An 11,047-nucleotide genomic window follows, 5' to 3' on the forward strand; every position below is an offset into this window, starting at 1 on the left:
TTGACAAGACCCACTCACATTATTGAGGATAATCTCCTTTACTTAAAGTCAACTGATTGTAGATGTTAACCAGATTTACAAAAATACTTTTATAGCAACACCTAGATTAGCATTTGATTAGATAACTTTGAACTAACTATAGCATAGCTAGTTGACAGGTAGATCAACCATCACCAAGTCTCTATGTGGCAGTCATGATGGTAGAAGGAAGTCTCTGGAAATTTTTCAGATGTAGCCCAACCTGTACAAGGGTAGCTGGGGAAAGTAGGGAGAACAGGTGTCATCTCTTGCCTATTCTTCCCTCCAGGCATTCCTCACACTACTTTCCTAGTGACTGTGTGGTCATGACAGTAAGCAAAGGGGAGGATGTGCTCTAAATATACTAGGAAATGATGTTTTAGTCACTTTTGTGAAACCTAGGTGTACTGGGTCAGTATCGAGATGATTTTACAATGGCTCTTGACAAATAGCTCTTATGGGGTCAGGATGAAAGGCATTATTTTTTTGGTGAAAATGATGTCCTTGGTTTCATTTTACTGATGAGAGTCTAAATAAGTTTTTACCTTGAAATGCCACTTGTGGAAGCTGTTTGGGCCTCCCTTCTCACCCTGGCCCAGTAATAAATTAATTTGTTGTTCAGTCGCTAAGTCATGTCTAACTCTTTGCTACCCCATGAACTGCAGCATGCCATTCTCCTCTGTGCTCCAATATCTCCTGGAGTTTGCTTAAATTCATGTCCATTGAGTCGGTGATGTTATCTAACCATCTCATCTTCTGTTGCCCCCTTCTCCTTTTGCTTTCAATCTTTCTCAGCATTAGGGTCTTTTCCAGTGAGTCGGCTCTGCATCAGGTGGCCAAAGTATTGGAGCTTCAGCTTCAACATCAGTCCTTCCAATGAATATTCAGGGTTTATTTCCTTTAGGATTGACTGGTTTGATCTCTTTTCAGTCCAGGGGACTCTCAAAAGTCTTCTCCAGAACCATAATTTGAAAGCATCAATTTTTTGGCACTCAGCCTTTTTTATGGTCCAACTCTCACATACATACATGACTACTGGAAAAATCATAGCTATAACTATACAGACCATTGTCAACAAAGTGATGTCTCACCTTTTTAATATGCTGTCTAGGTTTGTCATAGCTTTCCTTCCTAGCAGCAAGCATCTTTTAATTTTGTGGCTGCAGTCAGTCACCTTCCATGGTGATTTTGGAGCTCAAGAAAATAAAGTCTGTCACTGCTTCTACTTTTCCCTTTTATTTGCCATGAAATGATGGGACTGGATGCTAAGATCTTAATTTTTATAATGTTGTATTTCAAGCCAGCTTTTTCACTCTCCTCTTTCAGCCTCTTCAAGAGACTCTTTCGTAACTCTTCACTTTCTGCCATTAGAGTGTTATCATCTGCATATCTGAGGTTAAGCTCAAGACTAGTGGGGCGATTTGAGGTTTCCAAATCTCTCTTGCTTTCAGAACCTCTGAAACGTGTTTTTTGCTTTGGGCTGATTTATGCTAAAAATCTGTGAACTGGGACACAGAAAATAGGAACAGTAATGGAAAGATTGGGTCCCGAATAAGCATGAAATTATTCTCTATTTAAAAGTCTTGAAGGTATAATCCAAAATATGGGTCATGGAAATTTTTAAGGACATAGCAATGTTATGAGACAATCTTACAACCCTATTATGTATAACAGGCCAGTTAAATAATGAAAGGTAGGAAGAAAAAATAAGACTTAAGCAACATGATAAGGAGAAGAAATTTTTCTTCCAACTTTATCTTCAGAAACATGGATATTTAATAAAATCCCTTGGAAGTTACTTTCCTGGCTCCCCCTAATAAAGCTGATCAATGAGAAAATGCAATGTATAACCTGCTAATGAAATAGTTACAAAATAAACACAGACTTTCCTTTACTTCAGGGTAATTTCAGCCAAGAAATGAAATAGCTAACAAAAACCACAGAATTATTATCACCCACTGGAGGCAAAGTATATACTAAAACCATAATCCCTAAAATTAACACTAACTGAAAATACTGCAGAAAGGTTGTCCAGTATTTGCCCCAAGTGACTTTTTTAGCAGTCTATACCTCTAGAATACAATCAAAGTTTATTTTATTATTTTAAAGGAAAGGATTTCAATTTGCTATTCATATCAGAACCAGCACTTAACAAGTTCAGTCATTTCTTTATTTATTATGGTTAAAAAGTAACTGAAAAAACAATCCAAAGAAGGAGGTGGTGCGGAAAGGAAAGAAAAGCATAATTCCATGATGCTTTTGAAAAGGCAAAAAGTTAAGACATTCCAAAGAACTTGAAATGATTAAAACATTTTAATAATCTTTCACTTCCCAGGAAGTTGAAGCCATGTGGGAAACAATATGGTAGTCCTATTTGGGATTCCTGGGGATTGGACAAGGCTTCAATAGGATGTGTTCCTTGGCTCGTCTCAACCACAGAGGAGTGCTTTGTTTGGTCTAAAGAGAACTTAGAATCTCAGGAGAAACATCTGCTGTTTTACAGCAGATGAAACTATTGAGGTGTGCCTCTTACAGCTAGAGGCAAGGCAATAGTCACTTACTAGTCCCTCTATTTCCATTGTACTACCTGATGAAAACAGATGAACTAGACTCTCTACTTCCAACATATTACTTGATTAAGGAAATGTTAATGCTATTTCTCATGAAGTAAAGACCTCAAAGCAATTTTGATCTTGTTTTTGTATGAGTAAAAAAAAAAAAAAAAAGTGTAGATTTTCCCCCTTCTGTTTCTAAAGCCACACAGTTAGGGTGTGCAATGCATGCTTTCTCAGAACTTGATGGTACACTATTGTTGTCAGAATAAGTTCATTGATTACAAATGGAGGTCAGGCCTTCTGGCATGATATATTTTTGCTAATTTATTTCTTAACACATTTCTTTCCTCCTGAGTCTCATTTAGTAAAGCTTCTGATTGGGCCAGTGAACCAGAGCTTGCTCATTTGAGTTTGAGCAGAGTCTGATGTTTTCCCATCAACTAAGTTTAATAAAATCCTTCTTTGCCCTTCAGCCCCTTTGGGTAGAAAGTTTAGTTGTTTGAGACAAACTGGTCTGTCCTCCCAGGCTACATGGACACTCAGTAACTCCTGAGAATGAGATACCCCATTTGACTGGGTTCATCTTGACAGTTCCATTATGCCATTGCTTAAAATATGCCAAGACTTAAAATGAGAAAAAAAAAATCTATCTACTAAAAAACTTTCACTGCTGATTCAACTCAACAATGGTTATTTTGTGGATTGTGATGTCAGTGTTCAATTATTACAGTCCAATTTTGTTCTTTCTTTTTTTTTCTTTTGTGCAAGGAAAATTGTGTAAAGAGACAGGGACCAAATATCCTACAGACGTGTATCAGAAAGCAGAAGACGTAGGAATCTATATTAAAGTTTGGTCTGTATTCACTAAATATTGGGAGTGGTGAGAAAATGGAGAAAGACACTTTACCATCATTTTTGGTTCATCTAATTTTTCAAGTTCTCAGCAGAACCAGGATGAAAGTCATTCTATAATAAACAAATGATTTCATGGTAATGAAGTTAAATTTTGCAAAATATAAAAAAAAAAGAGTCAAGTAACTTTCTGGAAATATTTGTTTGTGTTTCCCTGGCTGCTTGGTGTCTAGGTAAAAATGGAATGCTGAGGATAAATCCTAAGCTATCTAAAGAAATGTGATCATATTAGAAAATGTATTTTCTAGTTCCTATGTCAGTCAGTGTTCTAAATACTTGATTTAGGGAAAATATACCTATTGCTAAAATTAGCCATGCTCTGTGTCCAAACTTAAGATTTGCTAAACCAGTGAAAATATTCCGAAGATTATTGTAATGCAGTCTGCCCACCACAAAGCCAGTCTTTTTAGTGCAGTATTTTTTCACAGCTTTGGGGAGAGTTCACTGGAGCACAGGTGCTTAGGTGTAAACACATGATGTGAAATCATGTCGGGAGGCCAACTGGAGTTTACACTTTTTTTCCAACATAAAAAAAAAAACCAAAAACCATGGGTATTTGAAGTAGTTAGTGTGGGAAAGCTTTCCTGACGTGATATTATTAAGCTGAGATAAAAGGCAAATAGATTTTTTTTTTTTTTTAGCTGCATGATCGACCAACGTCTAAAGGCAAGAAAGAAAACAGAATGTAAGATACAGCTGAGTGGCTCCCAGTTAATTAAATCTTGAGTGTCTTCTATGTGTGCAACGGGGGCTAAGCTCTGGGGAATGTGACAGTGTGCTAAGACACACTCAGACATGATCCTTCTGTCAGTTCTCTATGGAGGAGACAAACGCTCACCAAGTTATGAAATGAATATAAGATCCTCGCTCTGTTAAATAGGACTAGATGCTAAGGGGACACATCCAAAGGGGATTTGAACTAATTGGGGCTGCCAAGGAAGGCTTTTCCGTGGAAGTTACAACTGAGCTGAGATCTAAGTGAGTCTGAGAAGGGGAGAGCGCAGTGTTTCAGACACGGGAACAGCATGTACAGAAGTGTGATGGCCCGTCCTCACTAGAGGGACTTGTGCTCTTCTCACAAAGAACGTTGTAGAACTCGTGAGAGTCTGAAGAACTTGTTCAGCTCAAATTCTCAATACATCATGGAGTAGCCGAATGAGTAAATCAATAAATCAAGGCCTTAGCTGAGCTGAGGGGTAGGAGCCCTGATTTTGAGGTGCACTAAGGCAGTGGACTAAGAAAGGAGGAGAGGAAGGATAGAAAGATGAGTTCAGTATCCTACTTAGATCTGGGCAAACAAGGCTCTGGGCTCGGTGTGGCAGAGGACCCTCAAATCACAAATATAGACGATACTTAACAAGTTTTTAAGTGCCAGCAGGCCCTTCTGGCACCACACATTCATGCTTGCGACTGACACTCGTTAGCAATTGCATCCAAATGCTATGAAGTATTATTGGTTATGCTACCTGGCAACTAGATGGACGTTGAATGTGAGAGATGCAAACAGTTTTATTTTTGTAAAAATGTTTAATAAGATTAATTAAAATTTCAAACATTAAAATAAAAATTCCAGCATTATTTAATTTCATTTTATAATTTGATATTCATTACAGTTTGTATTTTACCTTTTAAGTTTAATGCTTGTATATATTTTAAAAGAAAAATAACTGTTAACACATGAAAAGTTTTAATTTGTGTGCATTTTAAATTTACTTTAAAAAATTTTTGTTTTTTAAAAATATTTATTTATTTTTGACTGTACTGAGTCCTTGTTGCTGTGTGTGGGCTTTCTCTATTTGTGGCATGCAGGGGTTACTCTCTGGTTGTGGTGTGAGGGCTTCTCATTGCAGCGGCCTTTCTTGCTGCAGAAACAGGCTCTTGGGTGCTTGGATTTCAGTAGGTCTGGCGCATGGGTTTGGTAGTTGTGGCCCTGGACCACCAGGGAAGCCCTACATTTTTGATTAAAATAATCCAAATTTTATACCATTTAAATGTTAACATTTACTTTTAAGTCTTTTAGATCCTTGAGAATGAGGGCAGGTAAAGAATAATTATGATAGAAATAAAGCTGGGGAGAAAAAAGAAATAGAAAAATTTCAAAGAAGAATTCTGGGAAGTGAAAGTGTTAGTCGCTCAATTGTGTCTGACTCGTTGTGACCCCCTAGACTATAGCCTACTAGGCTCCTCTGTTCATGGAATTCTCCAGGCAAGAATACTGGAGTGGGTTGCCTTTCCCTCCTCCAGGGAATCTTCCTGACCCAGGAATCGAACCCCGGTTTTCTGCATTGCAGGCAGATTCTTCACTGTCTGAGCCAACAGGGAAGTCCAAGAAGAGTCTACTTAATTTAAAATAAAAATATTGGAACAACGGAAGTGAGCAGACTTCTGTTGAGTATGATCCTAATAGAATTTGCAAATAAGAGATTACAAGTTCTTATTTAATGAGGATTTAACTACTAACCAAAACAATGCAAATTAACATGAACATTATTCTCATCAAACCTACAACTTAAGTGGGTCAGATAAAAAAAAACCTTGCAATTTTATACACTCTATTAAATGAAGATTTAGTGACTAATTAAAACAATGAGAATGAAGAAGAATCAACTTTGTATCACTTTCATAACTCAGAAACAACAAATGTAACTCTGGCCTATCCTTTAGAAGATGGAGAAACAAATCGTCTTAAAATCAGCAAATACAGGAAGAAATCCAATTTGACTGGAAGTTCTTGGAAATGGTGACACCATGTCCTTTTGACAGTTTGAATGTTGCTAGTAAAACGCATTTAGTTTCAAATTAATGATTATGATTTTCCATTGCATGAACATGGCACAATTTTTGTATTTCATTTTATTCTAAATTTCTTTCAAATAGAAGGTGATTTTAGAAACTGGCTTTTATATTCTCTCTTTAGAAACTGTTTTGTTATCACTGTTAACATATTTCACAGTCCATCTTCATGATATATTTCAGCCAATGAATGTATTTGTAATAAAAAGCACTTAAATTCTCAATTAAAATGCCACAAATGTCGTTTGCACACAAAAAATACAGTAATGACTAGAATTGAAAAAGGAGACAAGCAAATAGCAGACTAATAATATTTCACAAATAAAAGTAAATGTCAGCTAGTACCTGGGCATAATCTTCTTTAAAGAATAATTGTGTGTCTGACATTCAGCCAAGTTTAGTGATGCCTTTCATGGCAGAACAGCAAAATATTGACAGAATGTAATGGTAAGTGTTTAAGATTTGTAGAAGTGGTTTTTAAATTTGATGAAAGAATGACCAAAAACTTAAGATGAGTAAGAAATAATGAAGCAAATGGTAATTCTCTAGTAAGGAGAAATAAAAATGAAATTATTAATTTAAGAGATATTAAAATGAGACAAAAAATCATCTCCCAAATTTTAAAAAGGAAAGAGTATTCAGTTCAGCTTTGTTGTACCAGTATCCAAAGTCTAAGTGCCATGTGCTCAGTCACTAACTCATATCCAACTCCGTGACTCCATGGACTGTAGCCCCCCAGGCTCCTCTGTCATTGGGATTATCCTGGCAAGAATACTGGAGTGGGTTGCCATTTCCCACTCCAGGGGATCTTACCAACCCCGGATTGAACCCATGTCTTCTGTGTCACCTGCATTGCAGGTGTATTCTTTACCTGCTGAGCCATTGGGAAACCCCAGAATCCAAAGTATTGCTACATAAGTAACATTTATTTATTTATACACTGGTGACCAGGAGAATAAAGGAAGGAAGTTTAAATGAATGAATCTCTCACTGGTTTCTAAACTGTTGTAAAAAGTACAAGTTTTTGACTGAGGGAAGAGTCAAAAAAACAACTTCAATTTTAGACTTTAATTTAAAAGATTGTTGAGAGCAAAACTGTGTTACTGATAGTAACATGGTTGATAACAACAAAGGTGATTTTGGTGAAAAGTCCAGAAGGACTCTTCATGCCATTTACACTGCATGGTTTGAATTTTCTACGAAGAGACATAGTCCCGATACCTCTGATATTGTTGTCATTCTTTGGAACAGTTTAAACATTATATATAGTATTTTCAGGGTCTGTCCAAAGGTGGAACATCTTGAGAAAAACATAGAATTTGACCTAATAAATAGTCAAAGATAAACAATGGGAATGCTGATCAAATGCTGCTAAAGCAGTTAGATTTAAACAAGATTCAAAATGTCTTAGGACAGTCAAGTAAAATAACAGAAAGTTTCTCAAATAGTAAATTGTGGTTTTTGGCAGAAAATGAAATTAATTTTGAGTATGTCTAGTCACATATTTATTTTCTATTAATAATATTAGCAAAAGCTTAGGGAAAAAAATCTAAATTTGGCTACTTTTAAAAGGATTGAAAAACTCTTAGAATTTAAAGTGGTTTTTATAAATAGAAAGAAACTACATGTGCAATAAGAAGCAAAAATGACAAACCAAAAAAGTTAGAAAATTAAAATGAAGAAATAAAAATGCTCATATGACTCCAAAGGAGCAAATTCACATACAAAAAAACAAACACCCAAACTCACTTCTATAAAGGCTATTTTCTGACCATTAGAAACCAAAGAAAGATTTGAACAGATGAAGAGCACTGCAATTTTAAATTTTTTATAATATTCTGAAATTGAAAAATGTGAAAGCAGAAGAATTGAGAATTATTGTATGAATCTGAATATTGTCTTAAGAGATCCTGAAGAATCACACTGTGATAGCAACCTGTGTGATGAACTTAAAATACTTTATAATATTTTCTGAGATGATAATTCATCACATGCAAGCCCTTTACAGTGTTTGAGTCTGAAATGTGACATGAATGTTCACTTCTGAACTGAATGTTGCTTTGAAAATTTTATTGACAGTTCCATTTGCTACTATCTCAGCAGAGCTAAGTTTTTCCAAAGGAAATTAATAAAAAAAACTCTGCAATAATTTCAATCCAAGAAAGGTCATCTATTTGGTATTTGCTGTCAGAATTCAAATTATGTGAAAAGTTTGTTTTTTTTTTTTTTTGGCTGTGCCACACAGCTAGCTTGAATCTTAGTTCCCAGACCAGGGATTGACCCTGGTCCCTCGGCAATGAAAGCGTGACGTCCTAACCAATGGACCGTCAGGGAATTCCCTGAAAATCTTGATTTAACAACATAATTAATAACTTTGCTGAGCCAAAGGCAAGAAAAATGTATTTTATAGAATAAACATATACTTTATAAATGACAGATGTCTTTATTACTCATCCAAATATCACTCAGACAGGTGCAATTGTTCCCTTTAGCAGTTTTTATTATTTTGCTGATTTTCAGTCATATAAAACCCAAAGCTCTTGCACATATTTGAAAAAAGATTTTGTTGTTATGAGAATGTCAAGATAGGACACTAAGACATTTTAGCTAACAATTCTGTTAGCCTGATTTTTAACTTTTAAATATGGATCTCCATTTGTGTTCCTGTTCCAGTCCTACAGATGTTAGAGGTAGACCTGGGTAAACTGCTTCTCTCATGGGCCTGAGGTTGACTCGATAGAGGGCAATGGACCTGCCCCTTAACGGTAACCTGGAGGCCCATGCTGGGTCAGCCTCATTTAGGTTAATGATTGGTAGGATGGCATTGTGGACAGATTGGGTTTAGGTCATAAGGATGTGCAGCATGCAACAGTATTTGCAGTCCCTTGACAGATTTAGAGCAGGATGAAAAGATCTTAGGAATACCAGAGGCCTGGGGATGAGGGTATGGAGGAAGAGGTTACTTTTAAGTGGTTTGCTTCACCACCTCTTCTCCCCTTCATCTCCTGCCCCCATTCTGGGACTTGCCATATGAAAGGCAAGTGCCCACAAGCTAGATAACATTACCCAGGTTTAGTTCTCAATGTTTACAGAAACCACTTTTGTACTTATCTAGCCTATCTGAGTTCCCTCGTTTAGAAATTGTGAGTTAGAGTATTAACCTATTATACCATATTGCTTTGATGGGTAGTAGGTAAAAATAATGAAAAATATACTTGGCAAAAAGAATGCCCGAATGAATGTGCCCTGGTAATATTGGTCTTCCTATAATATCATGTCGTTATGACCTGTTAGCTATACTTCCCTTAGGTATTCATTCCTTTCTTGGAAATATTTTTATATGGATGATTAATAAATTATCACAGATTTAAATGAACTGTCTTTAGACCTAATTATAGGTTTCTTTTCCCAGAGCATGACTTAAAAAAAAAAAAAAACTCCATCTTGGACTGAGGAAAATTCAGTTCTGTTTATTTTTCTCTCTCTAGGTCTTCTGGTGGTAATTAACAGAATTACTTTGTTTTCTAGTTGACAAACCAATAAGCAAACATGTGCTTCAGCTTTAGCCTGAAGACATAGTTTGTCATCAGAGGCCATATGTCAGTTTGGCACAGCACTGAGTTGGGTTTACAAACCACTTCTCCTGCCCACTTGGTAGGTTATTTTATTTTTCATTCATACTGGTTCAAACATCAAGTGTAGATATTTACCCTCACTATTTAGTTGAAGTGACCTTGCTCTGCTGCTTTTGTTCTGTTTTCCATACCAGTCCTTGATAAAGCAAAACAAAAAGTTAACAGTGTTTGAAAAGTGTAACAAAAGTCTTTTAAAAATACTTCATTTATTTATTTATTTTCAGAAAAAAAAAACTTACTTTTTTTTTCTTATCTCAAGTGACTGTGGAATATATCAATATAATAGAATCAAATGCCTACTGTGTTTTGCTCTTCAATCCATGTTTTAGAAACCGGTACTAGTTACATATTGTTGTATAATAAATTACTACAACAATTAGAGGCATAAAACATTAAGTTTGTTATGATCTTACAGTTTCTGTAAGTCAGGAATCTGGGAGAAGATTTGCTGGGGGGCTCTGACTCAGGGTGGCTTATGAAGTTGCAATTAGGAGATCAGCTGGGACTGCAGTCATCTGAAGACTTGACTGGTGCAGAAGGAACTGCTTCCAAGATAGTGCATTTCCAAGCCTGTTGGCACTCCCTACCTATGTGGGCCTCTCCATCAGACTGTTCAAGTCTCCTCACCTCATGGGAGCTAGATTCTCGCTAACCTACCTTGAAAGTTACATATCAGTGTGACTTCTATATTTTCTTGTTTATACAGACCAATCCTGATATAATTTTGGAGAAGGAATACCAGAGCATGAATACCAAGAGGCAAGGTCACTGGGGTCATCTTGGAGACTAGTGACCACAAAGAGAATTGTGTTCTGGCGTCAGCAACTAGAGTTGAAGACAAAATACATCCAGGAGAGGCTGTGTCATTTGAGTTTTTCTTGAACATTCCCTAATCTTTGAGCTATGTATTGGTTACCATTTGAGGCAATGCTAAAAAAATTTTGGACATAGGAGCCAGAAATGTCAGTTCAAATTCTAGTCTTTGACTCAATCTCTGGAAGAGGTTTGATCTAAAACCGACTCTGTTAGTTTTTCTTTAAAATGGAGGAAGTAATACACATTTGTCTATTCTTAATAGATTGTAGGCACGATAAAGCCTTAAAATATAGCACCACACATACAAGAGCTAAACAA

Source organism: Cervus elaphus, chromosome 9 (assembly GCF_910594005.1).
Source record: "Cervus elaphus chromosome 9, mCerEla1.1, whole genome shotgun sequence".
NCBI lineage: Eukaryota > Metazoa > Chordata > Mammalia > Artiodactyla > Cervidae > Cervus > Cervus elaphus.